This window comes from Aphis gossypii, chromosome 3 (genome assembly GCF_020184175.1).
Source record: "Aphis gossypii isolate Hap1 chromosome 3, ASM2018417v2, whole genome shotgun sequence".
NCBI classification, from domain to species: domain Eukaryota; kingdom Metazoa; phylum Arthropoda; class Insecta; order Hemiptera; family Aphididae; genus Aphis; species Aphis gossypii.
Window position 1 is genome coordinate 30420634 of NC_065532.1, and position 16728 is coordinate 30437361.

General features: G+C 23.7%; 1 protein-coding gene across 2 annotated transcripts in view; it reads left to right on the forward strand.

Moving 5' to 3' along the window:
* LOC114128607 (allatostatin-A receptor-like) overlaps positions 1–16728 on the forward strand; it is a 173739-nt gene that overhangs the window by 134006 nt on the left and 23005 nt on the right. Inside the window, exon 5 of one of the 2 annotated variants that reach the window (XR_007605229.1) lies at positions 8694–8770. The exons of the other annotated variant lie outside the window; for it this stretch is intronic. The gene's annotated coding sequence lies outside the window, so the exon portion shown is untranslated. The remainder of the gene's footprint in view (positions 1–8693; positions 8771–16728) is intronic. 2 annotated transcript variants of the gene reach the window in all.

Sequence of the window (16728 nt, forward strand, 5' to 3'; positions counted from 1 at the left end):
TTTTCGATTTCACTGTAAATCAAAAAAGAACCAAATTTTTTGAGACTGGTAATATAAATTAATACTTACAGCTGTTCTTCTAAAAGGTTTGGTTCCTTTTTAAATCATAAAAAAATTAAGCATTTTATGATTTTTTTCATTAATTAAGTGATTTCAAAAAAAAAAAATTATTTATTATAAATTATTAAGACATTTATTAAATATAAATTTAAATACCAATACGTACACATAATATATTAGAGTACACTATATATTATATAGACCTATTAAAGTTATATATTTTTATTCAGTATACTTTTTTTGTTTAAATGTATTTAAAGTATTAGTAGTTTAATATAATGTAATTTAAGAATATTTATTTTTGTAGTAAAATATTAACTATTACAGTAACTAGCTAGGTATATAATAAATTGTTTAAAATTATGGTTATCTTATTTATAGTATTAAAAAAATTGTATTTAAGAGTTTATTTTAAATTTATTTAATTAAATTTTAAAATATACTATTATTTGTATTATTATAAATATTATTACTTCAGTTATTATTCGTTTCGATAAATATATGTTAAGTAAGAAAAGAAAAAGAAATGGCATACAAGCATTTATGTAACGGTAAATTTTCACTTGAGTTTTTTACTATACCGATCAAAATATTTTAAGAAATAGGGACGGTTTTTAAGACACTAAACTTCAATATTGGAATAGACCCAAAAATTAGCATACCAAATATGAAATGACCAACCATATGTGAGCCTTATAAATAGAGGTTATGTCACTTTCAGACCCCAGTGCTTTTGAATCATGGTTAGTACCGATGAGTTAATTTAAATAAAAGGTATTCAACCAAAAACATTGTCTAAAGATATAAAAAGTCGAATTGAAAATAATTATTATTTGTTTATTACCAAACTTATATATTTGTTGTAAACATTATAAACCATATAAGATAATTACTTTCATAAATGTATAATTTTCAATTAATTTAATCCTATTATAAATCAAAAACTACTACAAATATCTCAAAATAATTGAAATTGACATACGTAAACTGCGCCCAAATGACCTTTTTTTTTGTAAACTGAGCCCGAATTTTCATCTATGTTAAAAAGATGTAATGTAAGCTGCACCTGACTTATTAACTTATTAAATTTTGACTTATTAAAGTCTCTATGTTTGACAATTATATACTTTTTCAAGTATATCACAGAATTTATTTTCGTTAAAAAATACCACCACGTTATCCAAATATTTTCATATTCATAAAAAAGTTAAAATAAATTCAAATAGAAGTAGGTATATATCAAACTAAATAGTATAAATGAACCCTTTAAATACCAAAATTCTAAAATAAAAAAAAAACGCGAAAAGTTATAAAATATAATTAATAAATATAATAGTAATCAAAACTTCAATTGATGAATTTGTATCCACAATATTTTATTGTTTGTAATATTTGTAATTATTTTACTTTTTAAAATAATATATTTTTTTAATTCCTAATTATATTTTATTTTTAATTATTCATATTATATGGCTGTAACGAATTAAGTATACACTAAAGATAATTTTGCAAGAATTGATTTTTTAAATTTTACCCGGGCGCAGTTTACAATCGCCGATTGAAATTATTAATTTTAATAATATGATTTTTACTTAAATTTTACGAAATCAAAGATTCGTGATACAAAAGAAAATTCAATAAATCAACTATCTAAATCAATGTACAATTAAGAATTTAACATGAAACCAATAACAGCCGATTACTAATTTAAAATAAGCTATTATTAGTATGAAATTGTCAGGTTATTTCACATTATCCTATACCCTGTAATCATTCCTCGAAATAGGACTAAAATATACTAAATACTCAATCAATCAATCAATCAGCTAATTACCAGTGCATAGTATTACTTATTAAAATAAAAGAAAATAACAATAGGTATATATAGGTAGTTATATCAATTAATTTATAGTCGTATAATACGCATATAAACTAAACTAAGAAAATAGTATAAAAAAAATTTAATTTCGATCCGTTGCATTAAAATACCATACCTAGGTCAGTAATAAATATATATTATAAGGAAAAAAACTCAAAAAAAAATATTTACATTGTAGGTATTATAAAAATTAAGTAATACAATTTTAACTGGGTGTCTGGACGTAAGAATATATTATATCTCTGTATAAATATTATATCGGTAGTAATATAGTGAAACAGATCAAATTCGAGTCTACAGCGCAGTAAACAGTATAAAATACTAATCGCATATAAATATAAATTCAACGAATTGTATTGAACTCTTGTAAATAAAATAAAGTTTATTCATTTTGATATCATTTTTTTTTTCATTTCACGGAACGAATAACTCGATAAATCAACAGTAGATAATAATGATATATTGTATTTACCGTGTACGTGTGTGTCCCACACGTGAGTTTCAAATATATATATATATAAAGTACGGATGTGCGTTGAGCGGGCAGGGGGGGGGAGAAAAAATTCTTAGTTGATTTTTATTTATTTTTCTTACCCCAAACATGCGTTCGTAGACGCGTAAGTGAAAGCATAAAAAAAAAAAAAAGAAAACGTGGAACAAGACCAGCAGTAGTGCATTTTTCACCGTCATCTGCGCGTCGCACCAACGCCGCGTGTTTATACATCACAATAATATTGTTATAATATAATATAATATATTATTATTATTATTATTATTATTATTATTGTAACGTAAACGGCTATGCGGCGGGCGGCGAGAATGGAACAACACATAGCTCGCGTGTTATTTCCGACAGCCGTTTCCTGTGGGGGGGAGACCGGGCGGCTAGCGGGTTGCGCGCGCGTGTTGCGATTTTACAAAACGAATATTACAGCGAGAAACGAACACACGACATCGTTTGTTACACTACCCGAGACGTGAATAAATCATATTACACGAGAAACTTACACTGTACACTCTGTGCGTGTGCGTGTGTATTCTCCACAGCTGGTCCATACGTATATTGTATGTATATATTACCTACTATCACATACATATTATTATTATTACATAGAAGGAAGGTATAGTCGCTTCCCCCCCCCCCCGCACACCATCTCACCATGACGATACACATCCGACCGAACACCCCGCGAGTTAGGTTAGCCTGACCTTACCTAGCCACCGACAGACGCGATATTTTGTCGGATAATAATAATAATAATAATAACAATAAAAATTATTCAAACATAAAGGAGCTTAGGTACTTGTTGCGCGTTCAGTTTTCGGAAGACGGAAGTATATTATAATATAATCCTTTCGCTGTAGACGAGATTCCATCATTTTTGTATGTTCGATAAATCTGCACGTACATTATTCGCGACCATGGCCTATGGTAGTTATTTACGTAGTTTTGTTATCAGTTTTTGTAAATATTTTTCAAATCGTTCCATAATATTATTTGTAAGTATTTACATTTTTTATTATTTTAATGTTTTTAAGTTTTTATTTATTTCGAATAACAGCGTGTATTTTCAATTTCATATTTCTCAGTAAAATATTTGTTTTTAAGTATTTCAAATTTCAATACCTAGCTATGATTTGGTGAGCTGTGTAGAGGACCAATATTTTACACGTTACCTCTGTTGCATTTCACTTAAATTATTTTAACTTTAAAATAAATACTTATTACTTACTCATACACACAAACTACTACTAAACCGAAATTTGATTTTTATATCATTCAAAAAATCAAAAACTTCAACATATGATAGTTATTAAAAGTTATAAGAATATAGAAATATGTAAAAAATGTATTTTCAGAATCTGATAATGAAAATCCTATGAAAATTACGATTTTACTTCTGATCATGAGAAATGTATAGGAAACTATAATAGTATGATAATATGTTTATTTATATTCATGTATTATTATTATATTATTATTGTCGATATGTCTTGCGTTTCTACTTCTGTCCATACTAATACGGATTTTTATTGTTCGAAAACGTATTTCACGTGAACGCTCTTAACTCCAACTTACAATCAATAGTTTAATTTTAGGAATCTAGAATAAATTAAGAACAAAAATATAGTACATAATCAATATATTATAGTATAAAATTAATACGTAGTACGTATAGGTTATATAGTATTATAGTTTTATGACGAAAATTACAAATTACGAGTATCTGATGTATAAATACACAATCGATATAAGTAAAATAAAATTGCGCTAGAAAACTTTAACTGCAAACTTCCACTGTAAATTCTTTAGACCTATTACCAATCTTAAATATAATTACATAACACTTATCTATGTTTGACTTTTTATTTGATTTTTTAATAAATTATAATATTTTACGTACTCCTTGTAACATCCTTAACAAACATCGAAAATGACAGAATATCGCGCTTTGGTAATAAGCACAATAGCACATATTATTTTATCTTATATTCCCAGTAACCTAGTTAAAATTATTTCTGTGGTTCATTAATTGAACTACTATCGTGTATTTATTTATTATTTTATAAATATCAACAATAACTGTAATCGATATTTTATTTCACTATATAAGGCTTTAGCCCGTTAAATGAATAGTAATAAATAATAATAACTCGCGTAAAAATGTAAATATCATAATAAGACGATATATACATACAAACAATAATAATATTCTTGTCATTAAATTGGTTCACTCCATTCACACGCTAACCACGCAAATTTGTTCCTGATGAACTCAAATTTATGTATCTATGTATCCTCTATTACGTATTTGATATTTTACAACATAAATTTAATTAAAATAAACTTGATTATGTAAATTATTTAACGTTTTAAATAAATTTCTATTATTGCTTTCAGAGTTCATTGTTTTTTACGAATGCTATAAACATAATTTCATTTACAGCCGGTATTAGACACGATCATTAAATTTCAACAATAGAAAAAATACTCTTAATAGACAACAAACGAGTACAAAATTATGCAAACCAAATCCACATATTCCTTTTTGGAAGTTTTAAAGTAAAAATATTGTGAAAAGTTTCAACGATTTAAGTTGAAAATATAGCCCATTAAAATTCATTCATCCATAGAAAAACATCACAAATCAGCCAACACTTAAAACTTTGTTCCACAAAACTCTGTACGATAAATAAGTGTTACATTGGCTGATTAATGTTTATTTTAAGTTGTAACTATTTGAAGAAACACATTTTAAATACCTTACACTTTTCAATATTATTTATTCCACGATCATTGACGAGTGACTACTACTTTATCAGCCTGAATCATATTTTACCTGACATTTTTCTCTTAAATTTCAACTAAAACTTTTATTTATATACTAATAAAAATTTAACATCATAAATAATCATTTTTCAATTTCCTCGTCGAATAATAATTACTGTCAATCGAAAAAAAAACCAAAAAGGTTATCCATGTCATGTCAAAATGAATCATGACAGAAACCTTTCTTTTGAATAATCGGAAATATTTTTTATTTTTATTATTATAAAAGATAATTATAAAAGTCAATAACCTCATTAATAAATATAATAATATTATCAAACTTTGAAATACTGTGGGATTTTGACGTTTTTTTTTCAATACAAAAAAAATTTAAATTAAATCAATTTCAAAATATTTTTTTTGTAAATATATTTTTTTTTTTTTAATAACGTGGCGCTATTCCAAAAACTACATTGTGATATATTTAGTTTATAATTAGTTCACCCGACATATTATATTATATGAACGAAAAAAATTGATAAAATACAAATTACATTACCTACCTCTATTCTTCAAAATATTTTCCCTAACGAACATTCTTCAATAATAAATGTATATAGCATGATAAGTTTTTTCGCCATAATAGTATACATCAAGTAACTCTAAATTTTCTTCTTTTTAAGTTTTTAGTTTCTAATAACGACAATAAGATAATCATCATTGACTCTACATTACATTACTAGATTTTCCACTGCAGTATTTAGTATTTAGTTTATAACTGTTTTTCATTCCCAACCATTAATTAAAACTTAATTAAAGATTATCCTATGATTTAACATTTAACTATAATTTATTAAGAATGAAAGTTTCCATTATTTTATTTTTATAAAATTCTTGGTGAAAAAATATTTTTCTTAAAATTATATGAAAATATCTATGTTACAATATTAATTATGTAATTATATTATTAATATATTACATCATATATTCCCAAATGTTATTAAAGTTATAAATAAGTTCGATTATATTTATATTATTCCATAGACATTATATTTATATAAATTGTATATTATTTAGGTGTACGAGGTATTTTTAAGAATTAAATACATAAAAATATAGTTAAATCGATAAAATGAAAAACAAACTTGGGAATTTGATTAGTATTTTTCAAATTTGCTCTACGAACTTAATTTTAATCTTAACGTTTTCATATTCTAGACTATAGGGTTGTGTAAACTAAAAATAATTAAATAACTATCAAAATTAAATGACAATAAGAATTTTAAACGAACTTAGTATTTTACTACCGGTTTATTTCTAGATGCACAACGCTTTATCCGGTTGGTCAAAAATTAATACCATGTATTATATAAGTTTCAATTGTGTTTATTTTATCGTTTATGGTTTTAAATAATTTTTTTAAATCTAAGCTTTATGACTAATTGGTTTGTTTTTAAAGACAATTAAAATGCACACACTTTTCACTAGTGAGAAGTTAATTTAAAAAAAAATAGTACAATTCAAATATTTTAAAGCCATTGTGAGTATAATGTACGTATTTCAAAAGAATGCCGATAAAAATAATTTATATAAATTGTTTTGATAAATATTATTAATTTAAATATGATTTAAAAACCATCATAGTTTCATATAATACGTTAAATATTATCATGAACAAATACCTATGATTTTCTCACCCTGAGTAGTAAAATATAAAACATAATTATTATTATAAATAGTATATGATCATCTAGTCATCTATATAGATTTTTTTATTTCATTACAATTAAAGACTATTTTAAACAAAAACGTATAGAATTTGTTTTCTTTCATATCATTAAAAAAACTAGCATTTAAAGTATTAATAATTGTTTCTAAGTTCTTGGCTTTGAGATAAAGATTCTTTTGATAGGAAATTAGAACACCTTTATCAGTTTCAATAATCGTGAAAATTGCGGGAAATTTAAGTCATTGGATTATTGTTGACTAAAATAAATTAATCTAAAGAGCTTGTATAATACGTGTGCAGTACTGCAAGGGATTGTAAGGATTTTATGATTAAATAGTTATACTGACTCGATGGGTAGGTTTGTCTGAGATCACCCCTGTTAGCCTTCTTGGCCGACGGTGTATGGTAATTCAGAAATGATCTCACAGCCTATAAATTAACTTGTGTCAAATATCCCTTTGATGTAATTCTTTTAAATAGATCACAGCTATTCATTCTCGTAGCTCAATAATCTCCTTTAAGTTAGGCAAAACCAAAACTGTAGACTGTAGAGAAATTTAAGTCGTATAATACACATAAGTAATATTCATCGGGACCTACATTATAAATAGGTCGTTTCAATTAATTTCACAGTTGAATTACTTATTCAAACCTAGATTAATTTAATTTATAAATATCTACTTTATTTCTAAAATGTTTTATGAACAAATAGTTGTTTTAAATATAGTATTTGCCTTAAAAAAAAAAAATAATATTAATAATGGATTTAGAAAGTAGAGTAAAATCATTTAGAATAAATATATAAATACATGTGTACCTAATACATTTTAAATGCTAATATTTGATCTTATAGTCCATAAGAAATAAAATATTCTCTGTAATAAATCTTATAACAAACAGTAAATTAATAATTTTAAAGTTTTAAGTTAATAGTCTTATACAGTTTGACTAATTATATAATAGTTAGTCCATTATTAGATTCTATCACAATTTATCATGACCGCGGCGGTTAATAATAATAGACATAATAACCCTAGATGGTAAACCTTATAAACTAAAGAAAACGTCTTCAAGTTCATGATAAACTTATAGTGAATTGCTTAAAGACCTTATTATACGATTTTAATTTATTTTCACTATTAATCAGTTTTAAACCACCCTTAGGTATGATATTTGTACTTATATGATAAATAAATATTTATATTAATAAGATGTCCTTTATTATTATACTAAAGTTGTACAAAAAAAAAAAAAAAACTAAAACTAATATCTATAATCTAAATAGTATTCTATTTTTTATTAATTTATGATGATTGATGATATACTAATATTTCAAGAGTATCGTAAAATATTATAAATATAATATAGGTAATGTATATAACGGCCAATCGCTAAATAAAACCAAACAATTTACAAAGATGTATTGCATAAAAAAAACAAATGACAAAAACACAAATAAACTGTTAATAAATCAACTATATTTTATTTATTTGTTTAAAATATTATCTTACCTTATTCTATACCACAAAATCTTTTTTTTTAGTTATTCATTATTTAAATTACCTATGACGATAACTAATAACAACATAATAATAATGCGTAAGATTATGCTGTATTTTCAATCTTTTAATAATTGACAAATATGTTGACATTTTTCACCTTATTTATGGGTTTATTATCAATCAAAGCTATAACAAATAAATAGTATACTGTTGATTATGGTTAGATACTAAAAGATTGTTTTGTTCCTGCAGATACGAGTGATATCTTACCGGCTTCGCAGACTAACAACTTCAGTAATGATTACTATCCGACTTGTATTGTCTTCATGGTGTGTATGTGCGTGTGTGTAATGTTTTCATTAACCAAGATGTTAATTTTCAGATATGAAACACGGTAGTTCTACAATTAATTTGAATTATAAACACTGACTAAAATGTAACTGCCATTAAAACTATTGTATGATAAATAGTAATGAAACGATAAATCATGATGTTGTTAAAAAAACATATAGCTATAGGAATGAAAATGATAAGTATAACAATATATAAACCCGAAGTAATTAAAACAAACGATCGATGTTATTTGATTGATTGATGCGTATTTTAATTCCCTAAAAAGTTTATTAGTTTACTTTATTAAATGTACCAATGTTTATTAGATAATACAATAGAATAGGTACACTTAGTTTATGGCTGTTTATTTAGACATAATGGAGTTACTTCCGTAGGAACTGAAAAACAGTGTAAGAAATATCAATAAATTAGTTTAGTTATGTTTTATTACAACAAATAAAGGTTATCATTGATTTGAAATACTATAAATAACATACCAAACAAAACGAGACACACATCTTTTTTTACGAAGAACTTTCTATTTTTTTTTTTTTTATTTGTGTATAATACAATTGTATTCACATAAATATAATACTTAAACTAATATAAAAATCAATATTAATAGATCAAATGTATATCACATAACCTCAGCTGCTTGTGATAATTTTAAGGGGAATTCGATTCAAAACTTTATAAGTTCTATAATCTTATTACATATTTATTTTAAATAAAGTAACTCAGACGTATATTTAAGTACTTGGTGTATTTAAAATTGACATCATTTATCTAAAACAAGTTATGAAGTATTATTTATTCATACTCCCATTGTTCTGTCCGTAGCAAATTACTCACAGAATAAATTATTCAATTAAACAATTTATCTTCTTTGACATTCAAATGTAAATGCTATACATATTTTATTATTTGCACATCATTACCAATCACCGAAATATACATACTAAATACTAAATATCCACTTTACCAATAAACTGCAATATAATATCAAGTGTTTACACTATTCCCAATATCAATAATTTGATTCCAATATACCAATATTTTCAATTTTGATTTATTATGCATAAGCTATTTTATATATGTGAATCATATTTAATTATAGAGATCATAATAATTATTATAATGTAAAAAAACAAAAATCATCTTAGAAAAGTTTTAATTTAGTATCGGTGTTTTATCAGATAATTAAATTACTTCGATTAGATTAGCAATTTAATGTAATCGTTATGTAATGTAAGTTGTAACTAGGTTCTAAAACAGTACAAATTAAATATAAAATAAAAATATCACCGAAGAAAGACACTTACTGAAATTATCGAATCGTTGTCAGTGTTTATGTTCTTTCTTCTATTGAAGAACCCTCTGTTTCTCGCTCTGATCCAGCTGCATAATCCGGCTTTACCAAGTTTTAGCCGATAAATAACCCCCTCGTATACCGGATGGTATAATTATATATACAGTTGAAGCCATGAGGAAAGAGCTCCTTGTGCCGACTACGTTGGAAAAGGTGTATTTAATTTAGGAAATGCAATTTAAAGTAGGTGGCATATTGTACACGAATCAGCCTCTAGTCCAAATTAGGTTACAGCTCAGCAACTTAAAGTGGATTGTAAAGGTTAAGCGAAACTGAAGGCCGGAGACTCAAATATAGTATGTTGACTTTAATTGAAAAATTTAATTTGCTTACGTGCATTACGAATACGCCTAAAAGCGATCAAAATAATTGAAAAATACCTTTTATGTTAATTTAAATAAATTTTAATTTATGAACGATATAAGGACGAAAATCCTGGACAAATATCAAATATGACTTAATAACAAAGTTTAAAGCTTCAACCAAAGACACCATGCTTTCATTTCAACTATTGTAGGCTATAATACCGACTGACAAGAACAAAGTTACATAATATATCAATAGTATACAATACTGTGTTTGATTTTAAAGCAAAATAACGTTGTAATTTACGTAAAATAAATTTAACCAGAATCGTCGTCATCATTAAATTCTAATACTCTTATGACAGTTTGGATGTTCGTTAATTTATGAAAGTACGTTTCAGTTTATTGATGTATTGATCTGGTAATTCATTCAAACTAGTTTACGACACTTTTATGAGACAACCTATATTCGTATGTAAATAAAATTAATGTTTAAATAGGTGCTTATCCTAATAATATATAATGACTAACGAATAAATAATTATTATAACTATTTAAAAAAATTTTACTGACAATTTTATTTTTTGATTAAGCTCACCAAATTGTAATTGGACTAAATTTTATTGATTTTTATTAGAGCCAGTTAAAATGTCTTTTTATAAATCGCAAGAAACGCATTCAATGAATTATGATAAGTTATAAAACACCAGACACCATCGAAATTAAAAACGTAGTACAAATTAAAAATTATCTTAACATACTTAATACCTTCTATAAAAATTATTTTATAATTTTTCTATAGCATATACTGAAAAAAAATGTATCTCAAACTATTTATTTGTTATTAAAAATTCAAAATATAGCTATATTATAAAAATATAAAACACGAAATGTGTAGTTTTATTTTCTAAATTAATCTAGTTATTTAGTGTAGAATAGATATGTAGACGTCCAATAATCAAAAGCATTCTCTCTCTAAAAAAAAAAAAAAAAACGGTAAAACGATTTTACATAAAAAATTCATAATATTATACAAATCACTTTATTTCTTCAGCTCATCATCCTCATTCCTATCATTTCTATACATAAATATATATTCAAATATTCACACATGTAAGTAATTTAAAAACCAAAACGGTAAATCAGATTGTTACCAAACACTACAAAATACATATCTCTCCATAGTACAAACACATACAAATATTTTAATCCTACAGCTCTCTCTCATCCACCATACTCCTCAGATATCTAATTCGAAAAAACAAACAAAAAAATATTGAAATCATGAAGCCTATAATTTTTTTTTCACTATTTTTATTTGGAATCCAAAAGTAACGAATACAAACTGTAAACTTGATTAGTTAATTGAAATAACAACGAAAAATGTACATACTTTGCCGATGTAAAAAATATTTTTATTTTGTATGGAAATTTTGAACAAATCATTTCATTAATGATTAAAACCATAGATATAAATGTATAATACATACTAATTTAACTTTGATAAAATAATTTTGTATGTTTAAAAATATGTTATCTACAAAATATGTAAAAATTGTGATTATATTGAAAGTCTAAACATAATATTATAGTTAAATTATATAGACACTAATAAACTTATAGATATAGATATTAATTATTGAATGCAGTTTTTAATTATAAAAATCATATTTTGAAAAAATGAGTAATAAAAGTATTTTTATACAATATTCATATATTTTTTTCATTATTATATAATTATATTTAAATTTTTTTGAAAAAAACATACATCTATTCGAACTTAAATCAAACAAACATAAAAACTATAGAAAATAGTACCTATTTTAATGACCAACGTTATTAAGGGATGATTTTATTGTTAGTAATACTTCCGCAAGAAATTAAAGATAATGACTAGTTATCAATATAATTAAAATATTCCATAGAAATACATTTTATCATAGTTATAATATCCACTTTCTCATTATAAATGTACTGTTTTGATAAAGTTTTATACTTTTGTAGAATAAAAAAAATTAATATTGTTTTGAATTCTTCTTTCAAATATTAATTGATTTGATTTTTAAATTAGAACAATTTTATATGACATATTGTTATATATTCATAACTAAAAATTACAAATTTTATTAATTACAATTTCTAATAACCATTTGTATTAGATTGTAACATTTAGTTAGTTAACCAAATCTATAAATTCAATGCTTCATATTTTTAAAAATGAATCTAATAAATTTGGATTACCTATCTTTAAATGTTTTGAATGATTATTAAAAAACAGATTTATATAAAAACAAATATATTATATTAATTTATTGTTTTACTGTTATATAAAGCTCCTAATTACAATAAGCAATTGAAACAATATCCATCTCATAGTTACAAAAAAAAAATAATTAAAAAAAAAGCTCATCACTTTAAAACCATTAACCCCTTTCACTTTATATAATATAAAATTATAAAATTAAAAGGTACACATAAGTTAAAATGTTGAAATTGGCAGTTAAAACAATTAAATTAAAATAAGTGAATGATTAAGAACTACCAGAGATTTTACTTTTCAAACTTCTTCAAATAACTGTAGCTTCGAAACAGAAATTGTGACAACTGTATATAAGATCTGTTTGACATTTTACCACATTATACTCATGTACATTTAAGATGAGAATATAAGAAAGCACAAAGCAGTACATAGCCTTGGTCCTAGAGATTTCCAATTTTACTTTTGAATATAACCTTTTTTTATTATTCATACATAATATTCTACAATATGTATACATATTATATTATTTTTACGAATCATTTTTGTCACGATAAAATCATTCTATAAAATGACTACAATGATTCAAAAAGTAAAGTGACGAATAAACTTTTTTCATTTCAAATAATATTATGTAAAAACTATTAACGAAATTTAAAGTTACAACACAGATATACAATTATTTTGAAACTTAAATTACATATTTTACTATCTTGGACAAGAATAAATTTGAACTCAAATATACCACATTCGAAAATCAAAATACAAAAAAAATATAAATTTTAATTATCAAGAATACTAAACATAATAAAAATAAATTAAAAATCCTCATTTAGTTTACACCAAAGCTTTCAAAAATAATTACTAATTAAAGTTATGCCAGTCTTATGAAATACCCATTTCTGTTCACTTCGTTGCCTCTACTAGCGTTTTCGCCACAAAAGCCACATCCATACAAAAAACAATCAAGCAAATATTCAAACAAATCAATCAAAAAATTATTATTGCACTAGATTTCTTAAACGTATTGACTGCTATATTTAATAACTAAAAAACATGTAAAATAATAACTAACAAAATTCAACAGATATATAATATATTTTAATCCACGATTATAAAATATGTATGTAGAAAGACGATAGATCACCTTATTTACTGACACCAAAGAGAAGAAACAACAACACAACTAAACCAAATACCCTATCAATAAAGTCGTATTAGAGTCGAAATTTGATATTGTAAAAGACTATAAGATAAAGGATTAAAAACTAAAGAAAACTGGAAACCTTCAAAATCGCTAGATTATAGTATAATATATATTAATATATACATTATACAGGTCATTTAATAAGTTTTAAAACAGTCATTTGACGAAATTGGATTGATAAATAATAACATTATGATTTATGATATAACCTAATGAAGTTATTAAGATATGCATACAGTAATTAAGCGTTTCCAAACTTATTGAATACCTTGTATATATATAATTATGTATATGTTACAGGGGAGTTTCATCACACTATAGTAATAACTAATAAGTTATTCATGTATTATTATAAAACAAAACTATTTTGAATTTAAAAAATCCATGTTTACGAATATAACATTTTTATTATTAATACATTTTATTATTTTAAAAAAATTAAAAATATCAAAATATAAATTGGCTTATTTAGCTAAATAAATATATTCAATTCAAATCGATTTTAGATTATCTACGTATTTTTGTTTTAAATATAAATGTATTATTAATGTCTAGGCTGACATGATGTAGTCAATCGGATTATTAGATGCTTTACGTTTAAATTAATTCATACCAGATGCTGCTAAATCCCAAATGGGTGACCGGCAATTGGGATTTCGAACAGCTATATAATATGTAATGCATACATGTTCTCTCTCTTTATCGTCGACACAAGCTTTGCGTTTCATGAGATAAATATTAACATTTTCATCTGTAAAAAAAATGTTATTTTAATTCGGATATTCAAAATTAAGAATTTACTTTTTTTTTTTAAATTAAGTGTATTCTTAATAACAAGTAAAATCGGAATACACATATTTATATCTCAAATTGACAAAAAATGAAGGTCATTATCAATAAGTAGGTAATAATATTCACGAGACACTACCAATAAACAGATAATATTAAATCGGAACACTATTATATGAATATGCCTTTACATAAAATAACTAATGCTATATCAAGAATACTAAACATAAATTAATTTTGCAAATGGCTACTAATATAGCATTAATTAATTAATTATAATATTACAGATTAAACAGTACCTAATAAATTTATAAACCTGGACAATATTTCATTGTTTATGTATTTTTATTATTTATGAATCTTATTCAGTGTAGTAATAACATAAATATATAATATACTAAAATAACTATACCGTAATTAAACTTACCTATAAAAATTTGATGAAGTTTAAATCAATATTTGTAAGATCGTTTTATGAAAACCACTTAACTATAAGTACGAGAATGAATTTCTATAAATTGAGTCACCTTCTGTCCATTCCTGATGACTATTAAGCTTAACATTTTACTTTTTGGAAAGAAAGTGGTATTTTTAAGAGGTATATTAAATTTTTTATTCCCCTTTCTAATTTGTATCCTTGGAAATTTAACACACAAATATGTTATTTTTGCAATAAAAGTCCATTCGCGAATTATTGTAAATTAGACAATATGAATACATCTATATCGAAAACTTTCGGGCTAAACATATGGTGCAAACGTTTAGTACAAAATAGTTCATCAAATACACAAAACAGTATATTTGTATTATATTATTTACCATCTAGCAATGTTTTATATTATAGTACATCTTTGATTTATTTCTTAGATACCATATTATTATTTGAACATAAATTTTAGAAAATATTATATATAAACAAGATTTATTAGATTTAGTTGCTCTATATATAGGAATTAATTTCTATAAAGAAAACGTATAACAACTTATAAATAAAACACGAATATTTCAGATAGAGACGTGTATTTTAAATAACGAATAGTATAAATAAAAATTAACTTAATTAACACCAAGAAACTACAAAAACATTGTTAATAAAGGATTATTTGTTAATTCTGTAATTTTTTTAATGTGACTAATAAACTAATGGACTCAAACATTAATACATTATTTTAAAGACAATTTATTATCAAATAAATGTTTTTAATGGTGTATTTAAAATTATAATCATGATTTTTCTTAACAGAAAAAACTAAACTTTAAGTTGCTGTATTTAATTTTCTTCAAAATAAACTTTACTTCTACATTAAAATGTAAAAACAATCCACTTTAACGATAATATTAGTAAATTAAATCAACATAATATTATCTTACTCATTTATGCCGGAAATATTAACAAAAATACACCATCAATAGTGTTTTATCATCATATTATTAATATAATTTTTTAAACATTAATTCAATCATTTCAATAAGTTTCATAAAAAATTAAAACAAAAAAAATATATTTGCTTTTATCTTATCATAAATCAAATTAAATTATTTTCAAATATTATTTTTTAAGCTCTTATATAATATTATGTAAAAATAAGAATAACTCATTTTAATATTTCATATTACTTTTTTTTTCACTATTATTTTTAAAAAAGCTAATTTTATTTTATTTTATTGAATTTAAGCTATTCAAATTATGTGAAAACAAATTATTTATTTAATGAAATATGTAAAATGTTTTAAAATGTAATTATTTTTGCTGGTCATGAATACAAATATTATATCTCAGAACTTCAAATTTATTTCTAATCTATTCCTCAAAAATATTTTAAAACGAAACATAAGATATTTACAAATAAGACAGTATAAATAAGTAATAATAAAGTACTATAAGTACTGAAATATTTTTTTTTAGTGGCGAATATTATTCTATAGAATACTAACATTGATTTTAACAATCTATGTTTAAAATGTAAATACAAGCCAACAAATATATTTATAGAGCTTTGAAGTTAACACTATTCCCTGAAAAAATA